Genomic DNA, 22063 nt, shown 5'->3' with positions numbered 1-22063 from the left:
AGAAAACCTCAAATCGGGTCACCAAGAGTCAGACAGGACTGGAAAATCATTATTACTAAAGGGAGTCAGGGAATCCAGGAGGTGGCAGTGAGGAGGGGAAACATTCCAGAATGGAGATATCTAGGGAAAATGCACCTAGTTGGGAGAGAGTGTTGTGTATAAAGAACAGGAAGAAGGCCAGTGTTGCTGGATCATACAGAATGTGGAGGGGAGTAAAGCGTATGAAGACTTGAAAGGTAAGAAGGCCCCAAGTTCTGAAGATCTTTAAAGGCCAAAGAATTTTACATTTGATCTGAAAGGTAATAAGGAGCCTCTGGTGGTTTATTGAGTCAACCATTATTATAATTTTTACTCATAGTAATGAAGGAGAGCAATCTAGATAATAAAAAATCAGTATGATATCCAAGACCTATGTGCATATACTTGATTTGGGCCATGTGTAATTGCATGATAGCTTTGGTGGGGTTTGTTTTCCTTTGTAGCAGATTTGCTTTTCTAATTATGTTTTTCTTAGATGATTATTAAAATTAGTTTGTATTCCCTGAGGCAGGAGGAGGAGTAGGAGCATGAGAGGTTTTTACCAGCTTGGGATAAAAATTTCGCAGCTGATAATTGACAATGTGAATGACAGACCACATTTAGATTATCATATAATATTGTGTTAGCTAGTCTAAGTGTTGGTTCTTTTTTTTACTGGATTAGATTAAACTTTAGGGTAGACATCTATTATACAGTGTCCCAAAAAGTTTTAGTGCAGTTTTAAGCCTTAATAGCACTAAAGACTTTTGGGACACCCTATATTCACTTTATATTACAGTACTGGGTTTTGCGTTGGGTTTTTTTTTTTGGTTTTTGGTTTTTTTAGTCTTGCTAATAATCCTAGCTATCATTTACATAGTGCTTTAGGGTTTACAGAATGCTTTGCATATGTTAGTTCATTTGATCCCCACAGCCTCCTCATGAGGCTATGATTAGATCCATTTTTCATATGAGGAACTTAAAGCTAAGTGACTTGCCCAGGGTCACATTGCTAGTAAGTATCTGAGGCAGGATGTGACCTCTGTTCTTTCTGACTACAAGTCCAACATTCTAGATCTGCTGTGCTACCTGACTGCCTTGTTCATTTCCCTTGCTTCTTGTGATGATTCAATATTCTTGAGCATCCTGAGGCAGCATCCATGAAGACCCACTGATCCTCCTTACCAGTCTTCAATCCTTGCTCCATCTCACCCCAGCCAGAGACAAGAATTGCCAGATTGTTACCACTGAAGAGGGATTCTGGACAATATAATTAGAAAGAATGGGAGTCAGAAAATCTGGGTTCTAGCCCATGTTCTATTCCTTAGTAGCCATATGACCACAAGAAAGTCATTTGATTTCCCTGGGATTCTGCTTCTTCATTTGTAAGATACAGGAAGTTGGATTTGGTTATCTAAGGTCCCTTCCCACTCTAACATTCTAAATATATTCACTTTGCACTTATATTTTTGAAACTATAGTTAGAAAATCAAACTTTATAAAACTTTATAGTTAGAAGATTAAACATTAAAACTATAGTTAGAAGGTACAAAATAAGGGACTTCTTTCATATATCCTCAGCATATTTAAATGCTGACATTTAACACAAGGAAAAATTCTTTGTGGCAGTTTTTTTTTATAATGGAATTACTTAGCCTGCAGAAGAATAAGCCAGAGTCAACTTGGAATTTATCTATGACCCAACTCAAAAAAAATGTTATATCATCTACCACTGTATGAAGGCTTCTTAGTTGCTTACTGCTTCTTGGTCAAGGAATATATGTATTTATGTTCAGGTGTACTTGTCCCTCAAAGCAGCTCCAGGCTTAGCTCCTTGTGGAAATTGAATATCCCCTATCCCTCTGTTTCTTCTGTCTGTCTTGACCACATTTTAGATATTCTAGAGTATGATTGTAGGAATCTCCTGATGTTTCCACTTTGATCAGCCTCACCTGGATATTCTAAATATTTAGATTTTAGATATCTAGATATTCTCAATTATTTAACATTTACAACTTATTGTAGATTCAGTAATTTAGAACATATTAAAATATGGGCAATAGATATTCATCATCTATTTGATCTTTCCTGTGTGAATGCCCAGGCCAGTCTCTTTTGAGTGGTTGCAGAGATTCCTGGAAGCTATAAAAGGTTGGGATTGGATGCAGTCAAGACAATGTCATCCACAAATGGAGCATTTGGAGGATTTCACAATTCACAGGAAATGCACTCTTGATCTGGACTCTATGCTGGATCTTCTACAACCTGGTAATGAATATTTTTGTTGAACATACATCTCCCTGTGTGGTGCCTCATTTGATGATTTATTATGAAAATTTTGAACTGAGTTATTTCTGTCATTACACCTTCCAAAGAATTTCAAATTATCTAGATATATGGATGAAGACACTTTGATGTAAAAAAAAACAACAACCTATAAGATAGTGTTTTAACATAACAGAAGAAGGAAGGAAGGAAAGAAAGAAAGAAAGAAGGGAGGAAGGAAGGAAAGAAAGAAGGGAGGAAGGAAGGAAAGAAGGAAGGAAGGAAAGGAAGAAGGAAGGAAGGAAGAGAAAGGAAGGAAGGAAAGAAGGAAGGAAGGAAAGAAAGAAGGGAGGGAGGAAGAAAAGGAGGGAGAGAAAGGAAAGAAAGAAAATGAAGGAGGGAAGGAGGACATTAATTTTAATACTTAACCAAGATCTTTGTGATTATGATTTTCCTATATATGACATGGTCAAAGGGAATAAATAATATAGGTGGTTAATGCATTGAGTAAGGTAGTTTGGGAACTCTGCTGAAACTGCTGTTACTTCCCCTTTGACCTGTTACTCTGCAGAATTTCCCCTCTTCCCTCCCTACTTCCAATACATAGAATTAAGCAAAGGTTTCCCTCTTCCCTGTCCCTAACCTTTTTTGGCTCTTTTCTCTTCATGTTGCTGAATCTTTTGGGTGATGTGGAGAACAGGGAAGTTTTCCCAAAGCAAAGGTTCCAGCCTGACTCTTCTCTGGATTGTCTCCCAAATCTACCTCTGGCTAACTCTATTAAAATAGCAGCCTTAGTGGCCATAATAACATGTGTAATTGCTTTTTTGGACAAATTATGAGAACCTGTAGAGACAAACATTGTAATACCTACAAAAAATAATGCTGGTTTCACTATAAAAGCCAGCATTACTTCTTTTGCTAATGAAACCAATATATATGTGCAAACAGATTCTAATTCTGACAACTTGTAATTGTTTTGTTTTTTCAGAAAAATATAATTCTATTGAAAGTGTTTATGTCCTAAACTCTTCCTTCTCAATGGAATTGTGACTGTAGGAATCTCCTGATGTTTCCACTTTGATCAGCCTCACCTGGAAATTGTGTACCTTTCCTGATCAAAGTGCAAAGTCTCTAGCTTGATCAAAGCTTCAGTCACTGTGCACAAACTCCAACTTTCTTTTCTGCCTATTTCATACACATTTAAAATAAAGTTAAGACCAAACAGCCTTTTACGGCCTGTCAAATATTTGAATAAATGGATAAACACAGCCTTCTTTAAAGAAAGTTTTTCTTGAATCTTAAGTAATCCTCTCTTAAACTTTCTACATAAATGACTGGTTTTTAAAAAATCATGTTTGAGATATTTTATGATCTGTAATAATACTTGCCAGTTGTTCGATTCTTTGTGACCTATTTTTAAAATATTTAACCATTCTGTTTTCCGATGTTTTATTCAAATTATAAAAGTGTGTGTGTGTGTCTGTGTGTATATCTGTGTGTGTGTGTGTATTAACTTTATTTGGAATGGAATTTTCTCTACTTTTTACATCTTCCATTAGGGAAATGGATGATGTTTTAAAGGTTTCCTATTTTAGTTCCCTCTCAAAGTTTCCTTCCATTATCTTATCAAATAATTCATTGTTCAGATATGTTTAAAGATAGGAAGATCTGTATGGTTACATAGCAGAGGGAAGGAATTCTGGCCCCAGTGACCCATATACATACAAACAGATCAGTTGTAGCTATAGAAAGAAACCTGAGAGGAAGGCTAAGGCAGTTTGTCTTGATAGGTCAGGAGGAAAAAAAAAAGGAAAAAACTTTGCTATTGAATTGTTTATTGGGCCTCTTTTGGCAGTCTGAATTAAACAAGTGAACAGAGAAAATTTTGTTTCATTTTATACACAAAAAGAAACTTTGATCCTTCTTAATACAAATGTAAATCAATGCTTTATTTGTGTTATTAGCAATGCAGCATATTGAGTGTCTGTTCATCCCAAACGTTTAGGGAATGAGGTGTTCTGGTTGAATAATCTGATAATTTGAAAATTACTGTACGTGCCATGTAAGTATTAAATGGCTGTGTCCTGGCTGGTCCAACCCCCATCTCTAGACAGTGTGTTACTTTCTTTGCTAGTCGCTCTTTGTCCTGGGTGCCTAATACCGTCTACTGGGTTTTCACCACCACCAGTTCCCCTATTCTGGGGCTTCCCCTATTCCCAAGAAAGTTTCTTCTGTGCCCCACTTCAATCATGAATCTGAGTCCAAATCTCATCTCCAAAATTTACGAAACATAAGTATTCACAGCCTGTTCCCTCATTTGAAAAATAGGGATGATAATTCTGCTTACTCTGCAAGTTCTTTTACAAGGAAATGTTCTGTAATCCTTAAACCATCTCTAGAAAGTGCATTCCTTTTTTTTGCTAGCCACTCCTATAGGGATGATAATTCTAGTTACTCTGCAAGTTCTTTTAAAAGGAAGTGTTTTGTAATCCTTAAAGCAATATAGAAATGCGAATAGTATTGTTATTAATTATTCATGGGCTCATAGAATCATAGACTTAGAACCAGAAGTGACCTCAGAAGCCATCTCATCCAGTTTTCAGATGAGCAAATGGTGGCCCAGGGAAGTCAGTGACTTACCCAAGGTGACACAGGTTAAGCGTCAGAAGTAAAATTTGAGCCCAGGTCCTCTGACTCTAGAACCATTGCTCTTTGCAGTATGCCATGCTTGTTTTCTCCCAAACAGCACACAGCCCTCTTTGATGTTTTCTTTTCTTTTTTTAAAATATATTTTTATACTTTATTTTTTATGTCATCTACATTTCCCACTATATTTTCACCCCACCTCCCAGAGAGCAGCCTTTCCTTTTATGAAACATGAAGAAAAGAAAAAAGAAAACAAAGTATTGTGAAAGAAACAACACATACACACACACACACACACACATACATCTTAAACTATATGCAGTATCTCACACCCATTTCCCCCTACCTCATCCCTAACTTCTGCAAAAGAGCAGGCAGAGATGTCATTTCATGTGTTTTTTCTTTAGCGCCAAGCATGGTCACTATAATTTTTGTAGTATCTGGTTTTAATGGTTTTGTTGTTGTTTGTCTTTTCATTTACATTGTCATAGTCTTGTGTAGCTTTCCTGGTTCTGCTTGCTTCCTTTTGCATCAGTTCATCTAAATGTTTCCATGTTTCTCTGTATTCATCAAAGACATTGTTTGTTATAGCATAGTAATATTCTGTTATGTTCATGGACCCTGACATGTTTAGCCATTTCCCAACAAATGGGTGTCTACTTTGTTTCCAGCTATTTGTGCTCTTCCCCACTTCCTATTTTTCTTTTCCTTTCTTTCCCCACCTCTTTGTGTTCTTAGCATGGATAGGATAAGGACCACATCTGTGATTTCCCTAGAATAGGAAATCCCTCGGTGAGGAAAATTCTTTTTTTCCAGTATAGTTTGGCACCTTCTCAGCAACTTATATTCTTAGAGAGCTGAGGATCACATAGCCAGTATCAGTTTGAAATGAGACCGGAACCCAGGTCTTCCTAGCTTCAAGACCAGCACTCTATCTAGTAGGCCAAACTGCCTCTCTCCTCTTTGGTTTTCAAGGGAGATTTCTTGCAAATATATAAGGGGAAAGGAATAGGGGAACAATACATATATGGTTTAGAGTGGCAGCTAGATGGCACAATGGAGAGAATGTTGGACTTAGAAACAAAAAGACCCGAGTTCAAATTCTGTGTCCAATCCTTACTGGCTTTATGACCCTGGGCAAGTCACTTAACCTCTCTCAGCTCAAATTCCTTATCTGTGAAAAAGGAATAATAAAAGTACCTCTCTCACAGGGTTCTCGTGAGGATCAAATGAAATTGCAGGAAAAGAGTTTTACAAGCCTTAAAGAACTACATAAATGCTAGCTATTATTATTATGAGAAATGAAAAGGAGTCAAAGTTTTTCTAAGTTGTAAATGTTCTTAGAGTTTAACCGTGTTCCAAACCACCAACTACAAAATACTTGGCTTCCTCTTTTTAGTTCCATTTTTCTTAACTTTGATGTTACTTAAGTTCTAGCTTCTGTCTTAAATTTGACTGGCCAGGCAACATATCTCAGCCTTCTGGAATCTGCTTTTCCAGCCCTTAATTATAGGTGTATGAGTGTAGGGCTTGGACAGTTACTTACTACGTCCCTCCAGCTTTGTAAATCTCAGAGTACTGTACCCTCACCCACTGGCTGGTTTGGTCCCTTCTACCAATATGGAGGCCCCTAGCCAAAAAGAATTGGCTCTCTCGTTCCTCTCCAGGTTTGGGGTTCCTGCCGCCTCATCCTTCTGCATGGTTAGTGGGTTAAGGTTCGGTTTTCTGTAGCCTAGTCCCTGGAAGCTCTTCTTGCTTTCTCACTTCAGCCTCTCCTAATCTAAATGCTTCACTTAAAATAAATTTCACTAGCCGTACTTTCCTGGCTGTTTCAGACTTCGATGTTCCTCTTCCACCTAAGCCAGCCTCAAGCTGTACTCCTGGTTCAGTCCTTTCCCACTCCACCCCACCCTGCTTTTCATAGAATGATCTCTCCTACAGCCTTTCTCATGCTTTCTTTCTGACCCAGTACTTTTTGTGGCCCTACTGTAGCACCTCACTCATTGATCAAGTGATGCTGATAGATATCCCCTGCAGCCCATAGATACATTGCAGAGGGAAGGAATATACCTATTTTCTAACATATCTGAACAATTAATTATTAAATGAGATAATAGAAGGAATTCTCATAGATGTTGGTCCCCTTTTTAGGGATCCAACCAGTTCCCTACTTCATGGTTACATTGTTACATGCTTTGAACCCTCCCCTCAGGGCTTGGTCCTAACTGAAGACCATCTATTATATATGTGTGTATGTATGTCTCCGTGTATATAGTAATATGAACTTCCACTAATTGGGTAGGATCAGTCTTTCAAACATGATACCCATTTTAAAAGAATTAAAAAACAATATGATACATTTGAGACTAAAACTATCCTGAATACAATTTAATTTTTAATGCAACAATTATATATTAAGAACTTACTGCGTGGAGCTCCAGTATAGAAACAAAAACATCTCAGCCCCTGCCCTCAAGGAGCTTACATTCTAGGAGGGGCTCCAACATCTTATTTCAAAAGAGAGGGACTCTGGGGACCAAGAAAGGAAGGGGTGCCTGAATAGTGTCTTGCAGGAAGGCAGAAAGTCCACAAGTCGCTTTGCTTCAGGGTCATTATCATTTGTCACTGACTATACAACATCTTAAATAGAGAAGATAAAAGATTTAAGGCCAGAATCCAAACTGATACACTAACAAAAGCTGGAAGTTGTGTTTTCTAAAATAAATTTTTGATATAGTCTATTTAATTATTTACCATTTTCTTATGAAAATAGAGAGCAGGGGAGAAATCTGGCTAGTTGAGCTTTCTGACTATCTGAATTTGAGATAAACCATAGTGCATGACAGCAATGATAATACATTAGATTGATCAATCCTTAACTCTGAAGTAATGGAGTGTTCCTGCTAACAGTGTTGCTAGATCTTTGTTTGGCCATAAAGGCTATGGGATTGTCTTTCCCTTTTGCTGCCGGGTGGGTTTTTCCTTTGATCTTGGGAAATTAGATTAGAAATTGCTTAGAGGATCACAGATCTAAAGTTGGAAAGGAGCTCTGAGGCCATCTAGTCCATTCCCTTCATTTTATAATTAAGTTAAACTGAGTCCCCAGGAGGTTAAGTGACTGGCCCAAGGTCATAAGACAGTAAACTTAAAAAGGCAAAATTTGAACTGAGGTCCTCTGATTCTAGAACCAGCACTTTTTTTGTTGTGCTGTGCTGTGTATGAGTGGTGCTTTGGTTTATATTGTTTTATTGAACTATGAAAGTATATCCAGTTTTTAAAATTGCATAATTTGAAGGGGGCTGCCATTAGGATCATCAGAAAATTTTTTCCAATTAAGTAGGATCTCTGAGGAGAGCCTTCATTTCTTTCCCCTTACTGAGATCAGTGTTGGATAATATATTGGCCAAGATTCCCTTGGCAAGAGTCACACAGAATTGGTAGGTATATATGGATTGTGATCTGCTTCTAGGAAGAGAATATTCACACCAAAGAAATCACAGCTCCATGTGAATGTCTGATTACTTGAGTTAGACTGGCTGGTTACTCTGAAATGGTTCTTTCAAATGTTCTAGTCAAAGTTGGAGTGTACAGAGATGGCCACTAAGCCTTTGTAATAGTCTTCCCTAGCATCCCTAGTCACCTGATAACCCTGTGGTTTCTATCTCCCTGCCCTGGCCTCATTGGATACCTTCTTTAGCCTGTGTTAGAGGGTGTCTTACCTTAGCTGTAAATGTGCAGTATAGTAGAAGTATATTGTACCTATCAGCTTGGCAATGTCCCTTTCAACAAAAAAGCATCCGGGGCATGTTTGCTTTTTTGTAGAGAGCTTGAGGCCAAATTAGCCCTCAGTCCTCAGAAGCTGAGTAAAGGAAACTAAGATGTCATCTAGTCCAACCTCCTTACTTTACAGATGAGCAATCTAAGACCCAGAGACATTGAGTGGTACATGTCACAAGGTTATATAGGCAGTAATATTAAAGCAAGGATGTAGACCCAGGGATGCTGACACTACTCTGCTACTTCTTACTCAACAGAGTCATAGAAACTAGATATATGCTTTTATCCATAAATGTGTATATGTGTGTGTGTGTGTGTGTGTGTGTGTGTATACATACACACACGTTTTTTGTTTGTTTTTTGTTGAGAGAGAGAGAGAGAAAGTGACTTGACTAAATTCACACAGACATTAAGCATAAGACATAAGCTTTGAACTCAGGTCTTCTTACTCCAGAGGCAGTATCCCTTCTGTTGTATCAAGCCACTGTGATGCTTTAATAGAATTCAAGAAAAGCAATTATTAAAAGTTAAAGAATGTCATAATGAAATTTTAATTTTTAAAATATGTACTATGAATATTATGCAAGTCCTCAGAAATCTTCAGCTTTTTTAAAAGGACCTCTTTAAAAAGGCATTTGTTCTCTTGCCTTTGTGTGTGTTTGTAATTTTCTATTGAATGACATCCAGGTAAGCGTGGGAGTGAAGTCAAAGCTGTCAAAAAAATTTCTTTCCAATAACAAAAGTCTTTTGCCATTGACTACCATGAGCAATATTAAACTTAAAAAAAGAATATTTCCCCTGAAAGAATAATAAGTTGTGCTCTCAAGCTATTTAAAATTTAAAATGAGTTTTTAGTATAAGTTTCATGGGATTTAGTGGAGGCAGGAGAGGCACATGGTGGGCGTGAAAAGGCTATAGCACATTACAGAGAATTGTGAAGAATCAGTATAAATTAGGAGGCTATAGAAGAAATTTATGAACTAGAAAGAAAATGGGCTTATCATAGAAGATTATATATTATCAAAGAAAATGGGTGAAAGGAATAATTGATGTACAGCCCAAGTGCTCCATTAGTATCTTGAAGATGTCAAGATCAGTAGAGGAAATTCCCTATGACATTGGGTGAATCCTCTGTGGTCAACTTTTAATACCCACAGAATGGCAGGAATAGATGTGTTGGAAGATGTTTCATTGGAGGAAATACCCTCACTGATGAGATTGCAGATTCTTTTGAGTATCTGAGAGTTTGTCGGAGCTATTTGGAGGCTTAACTGTGTAAAATAAATCTGCTTTGGCAGAAGGGCTACTGACCGGGAAGTTGGGTTAGTATTTTTCAAATTGTGTTTTCAAGCATACCAAGAAAGATATAGCTCATGATTATCTTGAACCCAGGACAATAACCTGCTCCTTTAAGGACTGCCAAATTATTTCGTTTCTCTACTTCCTCCTTGAAACACTAGCTTTGGGAGGATACAGACACTATACTATAGTTAGTGTTGCATACGGCTCACCACACACCAGGTATTTGGAATAGATAAAATAATGTTGATAATCATTTTATCACTGTGAAAATCTTTTACTAGAATTTGTTAAAGAATTTTCTCTTCCTGTCTATAAATCTTAATTTTAAGCATAGAAAAGACAAGCAAAAAACAAAGAAGGTAGAGGGAAGAATTGTTAATTATCTTTTCATCTCTGAATACCTGATGAAGTTTTTTTTAAGAAACTATTATTATTTTTGTATGTTACAAATTCATCCTGATAGAAATAGTTGGTGTGTTTGCAGCTCTACCAAGGCCAGCCTTAGAAGTCCTTCTCTGTGTAATATGTTTGAGTAGATGTATCTTGCCATGTTTGAGACAACCAAAGAATTGTCAAATTTGAAAGATAAGAAAGGGGCCTTAGTGGCGGTAGAGGCCAATTCAAAATCAAAAAGAAATCTCCACTGTCAAGAACCCCAAAGTGTTCATCTTCCAGGCCATTTCCAGGCAATGTTGCTGCCTCCACAAAGGCCTGTCTCCTCACGCTCTGCCCTGGAGCCCTGGGCTCTGATACGTGAACATTGACCTTGCCCAGTATCAGATTTTGATACTACCTCCTGGCCAGTTCCAAATCCTTAGGCTCTCTCCTCCACCTTTTTCCAATTCTATGTGTTAGATTATAAATTTAAATTTCTTGTATGTATTTAAACTTCTTGTATGCATTTACATCCCCAATTTTTAGCACAGTGTTTGGTGCATATTAAGCATTTAATCTTTTCCCCCCATTTCATTCTTTCATGGAGTTAAGATAGGTCTTGCTCCCTTCCCCAAAATATCTCTTCTTGACAGCCATGATGCCTGAAATGCTTACTGATAGAGTCATTCCTTGAGGTAAAGGTGTTATTTCGGGTTTTTTTGTTTGTTTGTTTTTAGCAGGGCAATTGAGGTTAAGTGACTTGCCCAAGGTCACACAGCTACTAAGTGTGTCAAGTGTCTGAGGCCGCATTTGAACTCAGGTCCTCCTGACTCCAGGGCCGGTGCTTTACTCACTGTGCCACCTAGCTGCCCCTAAAGGTATTATTTCTAGAAAGCCTTTGTTAAAATTCAAATATTGGCAGGTGGGGAAGAGGTTTCATCTGCTAAAGAGTGAGGAAGAGTATTAAAGAAGTAATTCTCCTTTGCCATACTGAGATTCCTCATTGATGAAAATGAAGGATATAGAATTTCAAAGGAGGATGCAGCAAGTGAGGGGGAAAGATTGTGAAAAGGAAATTTAGAGGCTTCAAGGTCTATCTTCACAATTTTGTCTAGAGCCAACCCTGGCCACTACAAGAGGGTTACATTCTTCTAAATTTGGAAATACTTCATACTCCTTCTTAAAACCACACTGAATGACACTCTGGATATTACCAGATTTTCCCTTACTAATAATAGCTAAGGGCTAAAATTTATGGAGCACTTTAAGGTTTGCAAAGCACTCTACAGGGTGTTCCTAAAGTCCGGACACATAGGCAAAAATGCATATTTTCAAGAAATCAAATGACTGAAATTTTCAACATTTTATTTAATCGGATTATTAACAGATAACATCTTCAACTTCAAATAACATCATATGATTTCCTATTCATACTCCAAGAGTGAATGTGCTAAAATTGACGGCAATGTGGAACTATTGAGTCATTGCATCGAGTTCACGTGAGTCTTGCAAAGCGCATCAACCTCTGCATCACAAATGATGGAAATCATATTGAAGATGTTATCTGTTAATAATCCAATTAAATAAAATGTTGAAAATTTCTATCATTTCATTTCTTGAAAATATGCATTTTTGCCTATGTGTCCAGACTTTAGGAATGCCCCGTACGCATATTAAACCATTTGATCAGTATAATCCCTGTTTAACAGCTGAGAAAACTGAAGATGAAAGAGGTTAATGACTTGTCCAGGGATGCACAGCTGGTAAATGTGTGAGGCAGAATATGAACTCAGGTCTTCCTAATTCTAAGTCTAGCATTCTTACCCACTATTCCAACTATATATACACACTAGTAGGCGTACATGTACTCATCCTCATCCTCCATCAGGATTTAGGAAAACGATCTATGCTTAGGCCAAATGAAATGGGTAGTTGAGCCAGCTAATTATAAAATCAGAATTACAGATTTGTCTCCATTCACAAATTACTTTGTCGGGAAAGGAAAGAAACTGTACTCACAGGAGATGGGGATTATGATTGCTTTCTTTCGCTTTGCTGCTCATTTCTGTATATAATAAAGGTTTTCATTAAAGAAAAGAAAGATATGATTTGCTGTAGAAAATCATATCCAAAATACTTCCCTTCTCAGGGTTACCTTTGCTGTGTGCATAGACCATTCCCCAAAATTATAGAAATATGATAAATATGGGTCAGAGAATTACAGATTTGTTTCCAGGCAGATAAACAACCCAAGACACAAATTGGTAGCCTGCCTTAGAGTTTATTCATAGTTTAAGGTCAAAATTTTCTTCCATGTGGAAAACTATCTGTTGATATTTTTAACATGGTGACCTTGCAATAGATAAAATATAAAATGACCCTCAGCCCTATGTAAAGCCCTTCCACTTCAGCTCTAATGGTAGCTGAATAGTGGGAAACCAGATAGAAATTGAGAGTAACAGATTTTAGGCAGTTTGTAAATGTTTATTTAATTATTGTTACTCTCGTATGCAATTTTGTCCATTGACTGGTGAGCGAGCTGACACATTACGAGAAAAACTGAGTATACTGTATTGACATTGGCCTTTTGCCCATGTCTTGCCTCTGTCACATATTGGCTTTGTGGCCCTGGGAAAGGGGCTTTACCTCTTAGTTCCCTAGGCAAATCTCTCAAGTTACTGGTAGAGAGTTTCTTCACTTAGGAGTTCCCCATGCCAGTGAAATCATAGTTCCAGGACTGTTCCCATTTCTATCCCCATGAAAACAAAAGATGTAAACAAATTATAGCTAAATGGAAGCTTCTCCTTGGAGAGGAAAATAAGTTGGTAGAGTTTGCATTATTGTATGCCCATAGGCAACAGATACTTGGTTACATAGATCACAACGAGCAAAACAAACTACCATGAAGACTATTGTTGGTCATATGCCAACGTCTTTTGTGGAGGACATAAGTAAGGAAATTCTATTTGAAAACTTTTTTGAAAACCAGCAAAACTTATCTTTGATAAGATCCTTCAAATCAAGTAAAAATGTATTTTGGGACCGAACAACTTGAATGTAAAAGTGAGCTTGGGGAGAGCATGGTAAAAAACTATGTTTAAAGATTTGATTCAGGAACAAAGAAAGGAAAGACTCTATCCTGGGTTGCCTCTTTCTTCTGTGTCATTTTGCTTAGCGATCTCATTCAATTATCATTTCTGTGCAGATGATTTTCAGAACTCTTTGTCCAGCTGTAACTCTTTCCTGCCTCCCACTCTCATAACTCCAGTTGTTTATTGGAGGAACAAAAGTCAAGAATCTCAAGAGTAATAATGAAAAATGTAAGAAGGGGATCAGATAACAAACTGTGTATATTCTTTGACCCAGCTATAGCACTGATAGTCCTGTGCCTCTCCCACCCAGAGACGGTTAGGTGGCACATTGACCTGGAGACAGAAGACCTGAGTTCAAATCTGGATGCAGACACTTACTAGTTGTCTGTTCCTGGGTAAGTCTTTTAACCTCTGTCTGCCTGAGTTTCCTTTAAAATGGGGATAATGATAGCACTTTCTTCCCAGGGTTGTAATTCAGATCAAAGGAGATAATATTTGTAAAGTTCTCAGTCTAGGACCTAACACAGAGGAGGTGCTTAATAAATGCTATTTCCTTCCTTCCTTTCCATCAAGATCAAAGAAAAGGGAAAAGGAGCTATGTGTACATAAATATTTATAACATTTCTCTTTTTTTAGTAGTCAAAATGAAAATAATGAGGTATCTTCTATTAGGGAATAGCTAAATGCTATATTGATGTGATGGAATATTATTGTGCCATAAGATATGATTAATTTTAGAGGAAGGCTGCTATGAACTCATGCAAATTGAAGGGGGCAGAGCTAAAACAATTTATACAATTAAGTAATACAATCAATGACAATCACATTATGGAGAAAAAAATTTTGAAAGACGTTAGAATTCTCATCAGTGCAAGGATAAACCATGAGTCCAGAAGACTAAAGATGAAACATGCCACTCACCTTCTGGAGGAGAAGTGATGAATTTAAAGTACAGAGAGAAACAAACATTTTTGGGCATGGTGAATGAAGAAACTTGTTTTGCTGGGCTTTGCGCATTTATAATAAAGGTTTTATATTTTGGGTTTTTTGTTTTGTTTTGTTTTTCTTGTTCACTTGGGAAGGTAGTGGGAAGGGTACATTACAGATGCATATAAAAATAAATACATTTTAGTTTTTTAAATATTTAATACTATGGACCAGAAGATTGGAAGATTATAAGTAATGTCACCTTATAGAGTGGTTTAAAAAAAAGCTGAGGAAAAATGACTGTGGAGAGCTAGAAGTAAGAACGAGATGTTTGAGGCCAATTGAGTTTAACATCTCTGATATAGAATACCATTTCTCTTATTGGTACTTTGGTAGCTCAGTGGATGGGGTGCTGGATCTCGAATCAGTAAGACTTGAGTTCAGATGCAACCTCAGGCATTTACTAACTGGTTGACCCTGGGCAAATCACTAACCTCTATCGGTCTCAGTCTCTTCTTCTGTAAAATGGTTTTTGTGAGGACCGAGTGAGATAGTATTTAAAAACACTTTGCAACCTTAAACAGCTATATAAATACTGATGACTATCATTATTTCTATTATCATTGGCTTCCATGCTTCACCTATAGAGCACCATTTCTCAGAGTGATTGATGCACACGTACTATTTATCTAAAGTGACTTTCGTCAGTTCCCTAACCTGTCTAGCTTGCCCCAATTTCAGAGTAGTAGTAAGGTAGTTTAGTTTAACACCTTTCTTTAAAAGAGCATTAGGGGAGTAAAAGTAAATAGTGTGATTAACAAATTTTTGTCACCTAATCTGCTTAATAATTTCAACAAAATTTGTGCTATGGTCTAATAACCAAGCCATAGTTAACAAAATGGAGAAATTATGCAACTTGGGAAGTATGTTCATTTACCAGACATTTCTATCAGGTGAGAGGCTTGGATTCTAGATGTGTTTAGTCCAGATTGTAGAACTCAAGTATGTGGACACCATCTACCCAGTTAGATTCCTTTTGATGAATACTGATGTCCTGGATCCCTATGTTGATCCCTTCGGTAGCCCCAGATAGACACAGAGCCTCAAGATTGGTAGGAGCCTTAGAAACCACTGTGCAACATCCACATCAGACCACATAAATCCCTTTTTTTATTCCTTTGTCTTTTTTATTAGCTATATCTATGCATTTATATATACACATAAAAATTTTCCCCAATTACTTGTTAAAACAATTTTTAACATTTGGTTTTTTTCTTTAAAATTTTGAGTTCCAAATTCTATCCCTCCCCTCTCCTCTCTCTGAAACGACATATTTCCAACAAGTAGCTGCTCAACCTCTGCTTAAAAACTTCACTGAGGGGAGTCAGTCAATAAGCATTTTTTGAAAGCACGTATTATGTAACAGGCACTGTGCTACGTTCAAGGGACACAAAGAAAGGGGAAAGACAGTCTCTGCTCTAGGAGTTCACAGTCAAATGATGGAGACAATATAAAATCTACTGTATACAATCAGGATACACAAACACGCTATTTCTTTCACAACCTGACTAATATGGAAATATGTTTTACATGCTTGCACATATCTAACCTATATCAAATTGCTTACTGTCTTAGGGAGGCAGGATGTGAGGAAGGAAGGGAGAAAGTTTGGAACTCAAAAATTTTAAATGAATGTTGAAATTTGTCTTTACATGCGATTAGAAAAAATAAAATACCATTTAAAAGAAAATCACAAACACAGGATAAATGAGAGAGAATTTCAGAGCAGAACCACTAGAATTAAGAGAGAGCGAGAAAGAATTATTGCATGAGGTGAGATTTTAGCTGGGACTTGAAGTGAGCCAGGAAAGCCAAGAGTCAGAGATAAGGAGGGAAAATATTCCAGGCATTGAGAACAGCCAGTGAAAATGCTAGAGTCTGAAGATGGAATATCTTATGCAAGGAATAGCAAGGAGGCTGGTAGCACTGGATTACAGAGGACATGATGGGAGGAGTAAGGAGAACTCACTACCGCTGAAGGTAGCTAGTTCCAGTTTTGGATAGCTCTAACTGTTTTTTTAATAAATTAATTCATTTATTTTTAGATTTCAACATTCACTTTCATAAGTTTTAAATTTTCTCCACCTCCTTCCCCTCCCCCTCCCCAAGATGGCATATAATCTGATATAGGCTCTACATATACATTCTTATTAAACATATTTTCACATTAGTCATGTTGTATTAGAATGAATGGGAGGAACCATGAGAAAGAAAAAACAAAACAAAAAAAGAGACAAATAGTATGCTTTGATCTGCATTCAGACTCCATATTTCTTTCTCTGGATGTGGATGGCATTTTCCACCATGAGTCTTTTGGAGTTGTGTTAGGTCCTTGCATTGCTGAGAAGAGCTAAGTCTATCAAAGTCAGTCAGTACACAATGTGGCTGTTACTGTGTACCATATTCTCCTGGTTCTGTTCATTTCACTCAGCGTCAGTTCATATAAGGCTTTCCAGGTTTTTCTGAAGTCCCCCTACTCATCATTTCTTATAGAACAATAGTATTCCATTACATTCATATACCACAACTTGTTCAGTCATTCCCCAATTGATGGGCATCCCCTCAATTTCCAGCTCTTGGACACAACAAAAAGAGCTTCTCTAAATGTTTTTGTACATGTGTGTCCTTTGCCCATTTTTATGATCTCGTTGGGATACAGGCCTACAAGTGATATTGCTGGGTCAAAGGGTAGATAGCTCTGATTGTTAGGAAGGTTTTTGGGTTTTGTCCGAATCTGAGATTTTCTTGTTTTGGGAGAACTTCTGGTGTGGACAACTCCTATCCTTCAGTAACAATAGTCTTGGGAAATTCCCTGGACTACTGAGAGATTAAGTGACCTGCCTACCTAGGCTATGTCACAAGCAGAACTTGAATGCAAGTCTCGCAGACTCTGAGAACAGCCCTTCACTTACTATGCCACACTGCCACTCCTAGGAAGTTTTAGTGAGCTGAAATCTCTGTAATTTTCATACATTGTTCCCTCTTCTGCCCTCTGGGACCAGGCAAAACAGTTCTATTCTCTTTTCTATGTGGCGATCCTTCAGGTGCTTGAAGATATCTTTCATGTGCTCCTAAGTCTTCTGTTTTCCAAAATAAATATCCTCAATCCTGTCAACTTGGTTGCTTTCCTCTGGACCTGTTCTAGTTTATCAACATGTGACAGTCAGAACTGAACAGAGTTTTCCACGTGTGGTCTGACCACAGCAGAGAACAATGGGATTATCACCTCCCTCATTCTTGACTTCATTCCTCTCCATGCCACCTAGGACAGCATTATCTTTTTGCTGCTGACATTAGCAGAAGCAACCCCTGATTCCCAATCTCCTTGGGTAACAGAAACAGACACATCCTTTATGTGCTGAGCAGATCAAACTCTACAGGGATGCACAGAAAACATTGACATGGAGTTAGAGGATCCTGGACTGGGAAGAATATTTGATGCTTCCTTACGTCTCAGAGGAGCCTAACATCAATTGAATCTGTACTATATTGCTCCAGAATAACTTAAGAGATAGAATCAGGATGAAGAGTGGTGGTTGAGCTGAGAAGGAGAAGAGACTAATTTTTCACACCACTGGATAGTAATATCCATTGATTGGATATGGAAATGGATCTTCCATTTTCTACATCTGTGACTCCATGGGCTTCCATACAATTTCGCTATGCGTCCTTGACCCATTAGCCCACACCACTAGCTACAAGATTGCTGACGTGATGCATACTTTCACCTCTATAGTAAAAAAAATTCAGTAGTAGTATTCCTTGATTTGCTTGTAGATAATACTCATTGAGATTTCAAGTTCTAGCAGATTTCTCAGGACAGAATTCAATGACAAATTACGTAGGGCACAATGAAAAGGGAAAAGAATTTAGAGGTGGAAGACCTTGGTTTGGATCCCAGTTCTACTTAATACCTGTGTGACCTTGAGCAAATAACTTACCCTTTCTGGTCATCCATTTCTTCATTTCTAAAATGAAGGGATTGAACTAGAGGACCTCTGAGGTCCTTGCAACTCCAAATCTGTGATCTAATAAAGTCACCAATGGAACTGGAGGTGGTTAGATTAAATCATCCCTAAAGTCTCATATATATATATATATATATATATATATATATATATATATATATATATACCGCCTTTCCTGGTACAATTCATCACCCCCTTGATAGCTTATTCTTTGATTGAAAATTTTTACTAAATTTCTAACCAGCTCATTTGCCATTGGAAAAAAATTCTGGTGACTACAGAAGGGCTTTTGAGTAAACTTAGGAATGAGTGATATGGATGCCCCTTGAGAAGTTTATTTATTGCTATGGATTTTCCTCTATACTGTTCTACTTGCCAGGATGTTTCTACCCATGAGAGTGTTTTTATAGATGTTTTCATGATCCAGGACTAGCTAGCATTTAGTGACTTTTCCAAGGCCATAAACTTGTCTTTTTCAGACTAAATAATGTATGAAAATCTTCCAGGGAGACATCAGTGATTGAGTAATGTTAACAGGTAATATGGATAAACTAGAGCCAGTTGCAATTAGTCAGGCACTGCAGTGAGAAATGTGTTGAGACAGAACCCTGTATCTTTCTGTTGATGTCATTGTTCAAGGTTTGGGAGTGCTAAAAGAGAATAATGAGGAAAACATGAAGAGTAAAAGCTTTGTTGTGTGCATTCTTCAAAGGCTGTCAGACTTGTGGGTAGAAAAAGTTTCCAAATTGTTCAATATGACTTTCACTCATTATTTTCCCATGTCATTTAAAACACATTGAAAAGTTAATTAAAGCCATGAACTTTGTTAGAACAGCAGGGACATTTTGAAAGGTAAATTTAAATTACTTCCTCTGAACAATTATTCAATGAAATTCTTTCCTATGAAGTATGGTGTAGACACTAAGCTCTCCCATGGACATTCAGGAAAACTATTTAACATTTTCACAAGGCTAACCATTATAACTATAATAATAATTGTTGTCATGGGAATATATGGATCAAGAGTCTAAAGAAAAAAATGACCCTTAGACATCTTTTTTGAGTCATGCTGGGGAAAAGAAGAAATCTTAACTGGAAGTAGATTTGCTATGCACTTAGCAGAAGTGGTTCACCTTCGTCCAAAAATGCACTATTAAAGTTCAATTTAAAATGTGAGGTTTTTTTTAAAAAAAAATAATTAAGTTATTTCAAAATTATGCTTGTTGAAACTGTCATAGAAAAGCAGCCTTTTTACTAGGGGTAAAGCACCTTCCTATTAGAAATTCCACATTGATTTTATTCCCATAGTCCTTCCAAGGTGAAAGCTCTTAGTGACTCTTGTTTGGAGAGGGGGAGGGATGACAAGCACTTGGGTAAGGACAATCACCTAGGTTGAAGTTCTTATATATTCACTTTAATGCCACAAATATTAGTGGAACTCCAGTCTGTGAACGTGGAGGATACAATTGTCATCTTTGTGTTTATAAACTTGGGGCTAGAACAGTCTCCTTTTATTTTCAGCCGATTCTGAAAGGTCACAGTTTCAGAATGGGCCTTTCATACAGTTCACAAGGAAGCTAGTCAGAGCCTATAGTAGAAAGACAAACTACCCCCACTGCTATGTTTCTAAAGGCAGGATGCTAGGAAGGGAAAATAGAATAGGACGTTAGACATGTGAATGGAGAACAAAGGGGAGTCCCATAACCTCAAGATCAAGGTTGAATAGCTCAGCTTTCTGGCCAAGTCCATGGTTAGATAGATATAAGGGCACGAATATGAATAACTGTGTGGGCTGTGTGTGAGGGAGTGAGGAGGAAGGACAACATGGGAAAAGAAGATGTAAGAAGGAATAGTAAGCAAAAAAATCCCCAAACAAACAAGTGGAACCAACTAGTAGATGAATATTAAAGAATGGGTATATATCTCCTGATAGAGTGGATGGATTCAGGATTCAGAATGAGACATTTTTGGACATGGCCAATGTGGGAACTTTGTTTTACTTGACTATGCACATTTGTCACAAGAGATATTTTCCTTTTTTCCCATAGGTGGTATAGAAGAGAAAATAAATGTTTAACAATTGAAAAAATGTTTTAGAGTAGACCTCAAAAGTCAGACCGTTCTCATTCTAAGGTAATGAGGCACAGTGGAGAACACAATGGCTATCCATGATATTGACTTAAATTTTAGGAATATATCCTTCCTTTAGTGACATACTTTGAACCTATCATTGAGAAAATTTATGCAGGTTTCTACTGCTCTAACATTCAGTAGATTTATGGTTCTAAGATTTCAATAGCGAAGTAGTATGAGTTTATGGGGCTTCTCTTTATTCTCCGTGTATAGCTAATGACCTAGTTTCTTTCTCCCTTCTATCATCCAGTCTTTAGGAGCACATTCCCAGTTGATACTTGCTTTTATTTTTCATAAATTGAACTCAAGGCTTCAAGGAATGTTCACTAGTTTAGGGATTCTAAGATTTCAGGGCACAAATCAACATTCTAGATTCAGATTCTCAAATGACTTGAGTTTGAATACTGGATTTAGCATAAACTGTGTGACCTCAGGTAGATCACCTCTTTGAAACTCAATGTCCTCCTCAATAAAAAAAATAAGGTGGTTGGACTAGATCAGAGGTATCAAGCACACATCCCACTGGCCACAAAACTTCCAAGAGAAAACTGAACCAGATTAACGTGTAATTGGGAAATATTTAGCACAGTAAATAATAGTACAGTACAATATAAATAACATTAGATTTTTAAATTAATTCAATTTGCAGCCCATAGAGATCCTTATGTATTGTTTAATGGCCCTGTTTCTATTTGAGTTTGACACAACTGGACTAGCTGATCTCAAAACCTCTTCCCACTCTAAATCGAGAACCTTCATGTTTTCCGGACTTTCCATATGTCAGACCTTGGTAAGACAAAAATAAAGCAAACCCTTCCCTTTCTGTTCCTTAGTTAGGAACAGACCCAGGGGATCTAGCACATTTCTAGGGCTATTCCTGATGCTTTTTCATAATATGAGAGTGATCCTGGGTTCTCAAAGCCTGAGTTGACAACAGAGTAGAAGGTCTGGCAGGTCCCACCACTGGAAAGTTTTTAAATATGGACCTGGTGGTGTAATGACACTGTGTTTCTTCCCCAAGTGACTTCTAGGGAGACAGAGCAGCTGGTCCCAGTTGGTTGCTGGCCCCTTTCCCTCAGGCTTAGTGGAACGCCACACATGCTATATGCTCCAGTTTCCTCCGTTCTTCTCTGGTCTTGTTAAATGCTGTTGTCCCACAGAGTGCTACCCCAAAGCAAGCTTTTAACCTTTTGGTTTTCCATGGAATGCCGGAGGCAGAGCAGTGAAGAGGAGGAGGAGAAGAGTTGCGTTCTATTACAAGCTCTGCTGTTAGTTTGTGTCCAGGTGTGGTGTCTGGTGGAGGAGGGAGTGCTGAGTGAGTTTGTTAGGTAGGACTTAGGGATTAGCCTTCTCTACTGTTAGTTCATCAGGTTACTTCAGTAGGGTTCTTGGTTTCTTAGCCTGTGATGATAGCTGAAATTGTTATATCTCTAGTGAATAATTCCTATTTTGGAGAGGTTTAAAAGGGTATGAGGATCAGAGAAATTGTCTGGTCTACCA

The 22063-nt window shown here is 37.6% G+C and overlaps 1 protein-coding gene across 3 annotated transcripts in view; it reads left to right on the top strand.

Annotated features, from left to right (window-relative positions):
• Nucleotides 1-22063, top strand: part of NPAS2 (neuronal PAS domain protein 2) — a 252074-nt gene that overhangs the window by 27197 nt on the left and 202814 nt on the right. For 2 of the 3 annotated variants that reach the window (XM_036745179.1, XM_036745178.1), the window contains exon 1: nt 2218-2286. The exons of the other annotated variant lie outside the window; for it this stretch is intronic. The gene's annotated coding sequence lies outside the window, so the exon portion shown is untranslated. Of the gene's footprint in view, nt 1-2217; nt 2287-22063 lie in introns of those variants that run through there. 3 annotated transcript variants of the gene reach the window in all.

This window comes from Trichosurus vulpecula, chromosome 2, assembly GCF_011100635.1.
Source record: "Trichosurus vulpecula isolate mTriVul1 chromosome 2, mTriVul1.pri, whole genome shotgun sequence".
NCBI lineage: Eukaryota > Metazoa > Chordata > Mammalia > Diprotodontia > Phalangeridae > Trichosurus > Trichosurus vulpecula.
The sequence above is the reverse complement of the archived record's forward strand: the minus strand, read 5'-3'. Positions and strand labels throughout refer to the sequence as shown.